The sequence below is a fragment of the Hemitrygon akajei genome, chromosome 3 (assembly GCF_048418815.1).
Source record: "Hemitrygon akajei chromosome 3, sHemAka1.3, whole genome shotgun sequence".
In the NCBI taxonomy this organism is placed as follows: Eukaryota; Metazoa; Chordata; class Chondrichthyes; order Myliobatiformes; family Dasyatidae; genus Hemitrygon; species Hemitrygon akajei.
The window spans coordinates 82,142,180-82,150,496 of record NC_133126.1 but is presented as its reverse complement, the minus strand read 5'-3'; positions in this window follow the sequence as shown (position 1 = coordinate 82,150,496).

Sequence of the window (8,317 nt, the reverse complement as noted above, 5' to 3'; positions counted from 1 at the left end):
TACTGGGGCAGTGGGGAGTGAGGTCATGGTGGACTCTAAAAGCAAGGATGAGATGTTTTAAAACTATGATGATGCCAGAGTGGGCAACAAGCACCAGGTGATAGATGAAAAGAGCAGTGTAAACTGAAACATGAATTGTATAAGTCTGGAAGTGTGCAAGGAATGAGAGTGGGAGCCTGGCTGGAAGAGGTTAATGGAAGACTTTCCTTAAGGATTATCTATTTACATCTTGCTTCTATTTTACAAACTGATTATTTTCCAGCTAGAACCCTGTCCACAAATTGGATTTGATTTATGTTGCCTGAACTGAATGTTTTTTTTAACTTGCATTGAACTTGTATCAAGTTCTTTGTGTTAACAGTGAACAGTGTCCCCTGGAGCAGATTGGTCACTATGGCGAATTAGCATGTTAATTGCTCATTTGGGTTAAGTATCACCTCGGGTACTTCCATCCAACAACAAGTGGTGTATTCTATAATGCTGAGTGACCAGCTATTGTTTTATTCCAGTTACGATGTGAACTTTTGCCCAACTTCAATGGATTGTCATTTCACTAAAGGAAAGAGTTGTTATTGTTTCAGTACTGGATATATAAATCTGGGTTTCTGTATTATTATCAGTGAGATAAGTCCTTTACTGTTACAATTTTTACTCCTCATATCAACTCCCACACCAAAAGTTGTTCTCATGGATCCATTTTATAGACCCACGAAGTACAGGGAAACATGTATAGACCATTCAGCACAATAAGGATGCACTGCTGTGCAATAGCTGATCTGTGTCTTGAATCTATCAAATAGTGTTGGTTATGCAACATTTTAAATCCTTGCTTATCTTTAATCCATCAATCTCAGATTTAACATCATTAGTTAAGACAACAGGCATTACTTTTAATTGGATGTACCTTAATACTATTCCCAGTGTTAGTAGGAAAAATGTTACTTTCCTCCTCTAAAGATATGCTTGGCTCTGATTTTATGGTAATTTCTTCCTCTTCTGCTGGTCAAGAAAAGACAAGGAAGGATTTTCTCTATCTACCTCATGAAATTCTTTCAAAATTCTTAATACAGCAATCATAATTTCTGTTGACCTCTACTATTCACAGAATATGTTGACAGGCCTACCAGAGGAGAGGTCATACTGGATCTAGAACTAGGCACTGAAAATGGTCAAATTGCATACTGTCAGTGGTGGGCATTTTGGAAACAATGACCATAGCTTCCTGACATTTAGCATTGCCTTGGACAGGGATAGGAGCTTCTGGTAAGATGGCTTCTACATGGTCAACCAAAGGTGTTACTATCTTTTTTAAACATTTTTTATTATCACAACACCTTGCTGGACATTAAGAACTTAAAGTACTGCAGGTCTAACCCATCAGCGAGTTGCTCATTGATGGAGAAACTGAAGGAGCATTGCGATGCTGCTTTCAACAGAGAGGCATCAGTGCATGAAGGAGGTGTGCAGTCTGACACTGAGTGATCACCTTAGTCACTTTTCTCCTGATCGTAAGACCCCTTTAAATGTTGGTGCTATGGAATGCTGCAAATCTAATTCATTGGTTTATTGGTGAACAGCTGTTTTGGATATTCATGTATGGTTGAATGACAGTTGAACTTGAGCGTGAGAAGTATTTAATCGGAGGTGTGTGAATTATGATGCTATTAGGCAGGAACTTGGGAGCATGAATTAGAAACACATGTACTTGGAAAAATGCACAACAGAAATGTGGAGGTTATTCAGGGAGCACCAGCATGGGGTTCCTGGATAGGTTTGTCCCTTTCAAGCACAGAAAGGACAGTAGGGTAAAGGTGAGGAAGAAGGAAGCACACCTAAGATTTAGGAAGCAAGGCTTAGACAGGTCCCTTGAAGGTTATAAGATAGCCAGGAAGGAGCTTAAGAAGGGACTTAGGAGAGCTGGAAGGAGTCATGAGAAAACCTTGGTGAGCAGGATTAAGAAAACCCAAGGAGTTCTACACCTATGTGAAGAACAGGAGGATGATTAGAATGATGGCAGGACGAACAGGAATGGTTTAACTACATAATGCCTCATAGGCCTGATTTTATTCTCACAAATCAATGAATATGTTGTAAAAAAAAATCACTCCCTACTTGTACATAGTTTTTTTCCTTTTGCTTGTTTTTTCTTTCCACTCTTTTCCATAAGTGTATACCTCAGATAAATACTTTGTGGAGATTTATGATATATATGATTATATGATATCAATGTCTGATATCAATGTACAATGTCTGAAATACATCTTATGGAAATGTTTGTTTGATGATGAACTTCAATAAAAAATAAATTACAAAAAAAAAGAGGAAACATACCTGGAATCGGATGAGGTGGGAAAGGTCCTTAATTGACACATTGTTTCAGTATTCAGCAGTAAGAGGAACCTTGATGAATATGAGGACTGTGTATAATGACAATATACTGAAACATATCAATGTTAAGAAAGAGGATGTGTTGAAACTTAAAAAACTAGGATGGATGGGTTATACGCTAGGTTACTACTGGAAGTGACAGAAGATATTTGGCGATGTTCTTTGCTTCCTTACTGGCCATAGGACTAGTGAAAAACTGGAGGGTGGCAAATGTATGTTTGTTCAAGAAAGGTAATAGGGATAATCATGGGAATTATAGAGCAATGAGTATTACATCAGTCATGGCAAACTATGGAAGAGAATTCTTAGAGACAGAACTTACAACCATTTGGATAAGCATAGTCTTATTAGGGATAGTCAGCATGGGCTTGAGAAAGTCAAGTCACGCTTCCTGAGATTGATTGAATTCTTCAAGGAAGTGACAAAACTAATTGATGAAGGTAGAGCAGTGAATGTGGTGCATATGGATTTCAGAAAGCCGTTCAACACAGTTACGCATGGAAGGCTCATTCAGAAAATCAGAAGACATGGGATCCAGAGATACTTGGCTGCATGGATTCAGGCTGGCATGCCCACAGAGGGGAGAGGGTGGAACTAGATGGAGCATATTCTACCTGGAAGTTGGTGACAAGTTATGCTCTGCAAGCATCAGTTCTGGGACCCCTGCTCTTTGTGGTGTTCATAAATGACTTGGATGAGGAAGTGGAAGAGTGGGTGAGCATGTCTGCAATGACATGATGGTTAGTGGAGTTGTGGATAATGCTGATGGTTGTAGGTTACAATGGGACGTTGATAGAGTGCAGAGCTGCACTGTGAAGTGCAAACTTGAGCTCAGTCTGGAAAAGTGTGAAGTGATACACTTTGAAAGGTTGAACTTGAAGGCACAGTACAAGATTAATGGCAGGATTCTTAGTAGTGTGAAGGAATAGTGGGATCTTGGCATCTACTTCCATTGATCTTTCAACATTTCCATGCAAGTTAATGGGATTGTTAAGAAGGCATATGGTGTGTTGGCCTTCATTAGTCAAGAGATTGAGTTCAAGACCCACAAGGTTATGTTGAACCTCCTTGAAACTCTAGTTAGACCACACTTGGAGGATTGTATTCAGGTCTAGTCGCTTCATTATGGGAAGGATGTGGAAGCTTTAGAGAGGGTGCAGAGGAGATTTACCAGGATGCTGCCTGAACTTGAGGGCATGTCTTATGAGGAATTGCTGAGCAAGCTAATGTTTTTCTCTTGGGAGTGAAGGAGGATGAGAGGTGACTTGATAGAAGCGATTAAATGATGCGAGGCATAGATAGAGTGGACAGTCTGATACAAATATGAGAGGCATAATTTTATGGTGATTGGAGGGAAGTATAGGGTAAGAGTTAGATTTTTTTGCACCGAGAGTGGTGGGTGTGTGGAATGTGCTGCCAGGGGTATTGGCAGGGTCAGGTACATTAGGTACTTAAGAGACTCTTTAGATAGGCATATGGATGATAGAAAAACATAGGGCTATATGGGAAGAAAGTATTAGTTTGATCTTGGAGGAGGATAAATTGTTGGCACAACCTCATGGGCCAAGGGACCTGTATTGTGGTGTGCTGTTCTAAGTTCTATTCCATGGAAGCAACCCTATTTTGTGATTTCTCTGAGCTGTAGTGGAATCCTGGAGGCCTATATGATATCCTGGTGAATTTGTGTTGTGCTTTATAAAAGGACAAACTTTCTTTTGTAGGGCATGAAGCCAAAAACCAGTACCCATCTAACCATGGCTCTGTATAGCCATTGCAAAAATTCTCCTCCTTATATCGTAGCTATCTGATTATAATGACTATATTCACTATTTAAAAAAGAATATGAAATTTCCTTTAACATTTGCCATCTTACACTTAGCTGTATTGAAAACTATCTTGCACATAATCCGTTATGCTCAGTTGTAATTTTGTGCAATGTGTTTATTGGGCTGGGTTTTGCTAGGCAAACCCAACATTATGTGTTTAATGGTTGGTATTTTCAATATGGCTGCAGGAAGATTAGGGCTCCTGTGTAAAGCACAGGTGAATTCAGTAGATTGAAACTTCCCAATAGTTCCTTGCTGCTGTCCTTCTGACTAAACTCTGATGTCCTCATGGATTGCAGTGCTGGAATGCCAAATGTTTGCTGTTTCTCCAGCTGTGACATTGGAAATCCTGACCTTTGAACCTGGAGCAGTGTGCTTAAGAGAGAAATAAACCTGGTCCAGGTAATTGACATTTTTAGGGGAGGAGAATTAATTATATTAATTCTATTAATAGTTTTTGAGTTTTCATTTATTTTTTCTTTTAAAGTTTGAACAGTATGTTTAGTTTTTAACTTTTTGAATATTTTTGTGTTGATATGTATGTTAGAGAAGCTTGAGGAACCAAGTTGCTGCTAGAAGATCGAATTCAGATGGGTGATCCTAACAAAAAGGGGAATGGCAAGTGTGAGCACCTCAATGCTCCAACAGAATTCTGCTATCATTCCCCTTTCAGAACCTAGAACCTGAAGTAACCCTGAAAAGTTTCTTGTATTAAAAATCTGTTGCAAATCTTGTTTCAATTAATCCAATGAATTTTCTATATAGTTCTCAAACCAATAATTGATGAGCACGTACTTAAACATTGCAATGGTACTGTCTGGATTAATGAGTGAATTTGATACGTAAAAAGGAACTGTTTTTACTCCTAACATCTTTGTAGAGTATGTTTTTGTTTGAATGCATGGCATGATTCGTCCTTCGATTTAATCAGTCCTGGACAACATGCTTGAAATGAATTTGTCTTGGGACATAGATTTTAACTTTAGTTGATTTTTAACACATCATTGATCAAAGAATTGGAGAAACCATTGCTGAATTAAAGGCAAGACAAAAATAAGGCAGCTTTGCTACAAAAGCACACAGGCTTTTATTGATGCTGTTGGTTGTGACATCTAATTCCCAGTTCAGTGCAGGGTAGTTCATCACAGAGTTTTGTAATGTGTCTATTTACTTAGGATCTACCTACCCCTTGATTATCCCTGGATGTGCACAGATCTAACTTTTCAAGAGATTTGATAATAATAGATCCATATTTCTTTTTCTTGTAGGTGATACATGCTCATGTTGTTGTGGGTTAAAATCAAATTCATCTCATTTCAAGGGTAATGCTTCTAAGTGCAGTTTGGGGAGCTGGTCTCTGTTTTCTCACAACCGATCGAAACAAACAAATGAAATCAAGAAGTTCATAACTACAATCTGTTTTAATACACTGACAGGTTGTTGATGAGGACATATAATACTCTATAGAAGTCTTAGGCACATATGCCTATAGCTAGGATGCCTAAGGTACTGTATTTGTCAAAATGGAGCTGTGAGCAAGTTTGTAAATCTGGCGGAAGCAAAGGATGTTGGGAATAGCGAGGGTGGAGCGTTGTAGGATGGGTGTGGAACAGGTGGCAGAGAAGGAGTGCCAGTGGTGGGTGGTGATGCGGGCACAGACACACCCAGCTTGGAGACACCAGGCAAGGTCATTTGATTCCAAACAATTGGTTTATTGATCATTACAGAATGTTTCTCTGATGTTTCTCACTTCCTCTCCTCTTTTCCAACCATGATTCACCTCTCCTTGCCCCCTTCCCACTCTTGGGTCCATATCATAATCAGGTTTATCATCACTCACATATGACATGATATTTGTTGTTTTTTTTATGGCAGCAGTACAGTGCAATGCATAAAATACTACAGTACTGTGCAAAGGTCTTAGGCATCCTAGCTATATACTGTATATGTGCCTAAGACTTAGGCACAGTACTGTATAGTGGTGATATAGTAGCACTGTAGACAGTCCAAAGATAAACCAAGCTAATTTGTAAGATGAGAGGATTTTCCAACCAAGAGAGAGCAATCAGTCTTGATTTGTATGCTTTGGAGTTTAGAAGAATGAAGGGTGATTTCCCATAGAGGGTGGCGAATCTCTGAAATTCTTTATCCCAGAGAGTTGTTGGTGGGGGGGGGGGGGGGTAGATCTTTAGATGTATTTAAAGTTAAATTTTTAAAAGATTGGAGGTTTGAATCTGAAACAGGAAAGGTGTTGAGGCGTAGGGTAGATTAGTCATGATGGCATTGAATGGTGGGTAAGAGTTTGTTGGGGGGAGGGAATTGGTAGTCAGGTGGTCTAATCCAGTTGCTGTGTTCTTTGTTCCTATATCCATATATGACACCTGATCATAGGTCCATATTTTGAATCTATTATGATTTTAGTTTACTTAGTGGTTACATTGTGCAATATAGCCAATAGGGAAAGATCATCAACCCTGCAGTTCTTGACGTTTATCAGTTAGAGAGAAGTCATGATCTTCACCTTTCAACACCAACTCTACATTTTGAAATGAATTCCTATTCTAAAGAAAAAGAATTACAAAAGTTCACTTTGTACATTGTACAATGATTGCACCAATTACTATGATCATAGTGACATGTAGATAGATAACTCATTGAAAACTTAAAAAGCTTACAGCATTGATGTTGCATCTGTATAATTAAACATTTAGGAACCCCAGCAAAGTTTTCTTTTCAGTGACCACTAGCTCTGAGTCATTGGCAAATTGTTGGATTTTCAGGTCATGCAGACAGAAGAGGCAGGAAGTCTGGACAAGAACAAAGAGAGAAAGAGCGGATTGATGGTATCACAATAGAAGTCTTAGAAAGATTTGTATTTATCATGCCATATAAACGTATATTTATAATTAAGGTAAATGTTGCATTTGCCATGGCAGGATCAGGAACCCCAGATGCAGGAATTCAAGACCTCAGTTCTGGAACAAAACTCATGGCTTCCTAAGAACCTTCAGTGGGCACCTTATAATGCTGGTAAGATACCACCAATGCTGCCTCTGCAAAATGCACTAAAAGTGAAAATGAACTGATATCAGTATCCTCTCCATTACTAGAGCCCCAATTACACTTGTTCAGCTTATTGGCCTATTCAGGATAGCGTGAAAACCTTGAGCTTCTGCAGATGAAGCACACAGAGGTCCAACATAAGCAGCAGCGGGGTGAGTCACTTAACAACTACCCATTCATCCACCACATTAGCTACCTTCTCTCCCTTCTATGGATGAATCTTTCATTCCTACATTGGCCTCATAAGTCACCTTAGAATGAACAAAATGTAGAGTGGAAATCATTTGTGATCCTGATGGAGTGCCTAACAAGAACAAATTTTCATCTTAATTATATTACGTTATCACATTGACAAGAGCCTCAGAGTTATAACTTTAATATTAAACCCTTTATAAAAGACTATATCACAGATGAAGAAATTGTTGCCTTCAATCCAAAGACACATTGCGGCTGCCAGGTTAGAATGGGTGTGAAGCAATTTCAGTATTACTGCTACCTTTCTGAATTATAAATCATGGGTTATCCTGACTTGAAATATGAGGTTACCTGGTTTTGAATGGTCCCATTGAGATGTGTGTATGGACTTGAATGCGTATACATTATGATGGTCTGTGGTCAATTTCAATCCAGGCTACCCTCCCATTATATGAATGAACACAAAGGGTGATTTGAATTTGCAGTAGTTTGCCATTATAGTTCCTTGGTGATCTGCTCCACCAGTTTAGTTTCTACTTGCTTTCTCTTTCTTTAGCAGCATTCAAGAACATTTTAAAAACTTGAGTTTTTGATCCAGATGCTTTTCACTGTAAGTCTTTGACAAAACAATATTCTGACGTTTTATTAATTAAATAAAGGTATTTGGAATGGAAATTGTGAGGTTCAAGAATAAGTGCATTATTCTTCTGTGAGCTTCTACCGTTTCTTGCGGGAAGGATTAGTTGAAATGTAACCGAACTGGAGCCCCTTCGAGCTGTGTGGTACTGGGCTGACTGTCCTCGAAAATCACGTGTAGCTGACTCGGACGAGGCGAGTTATTTTGG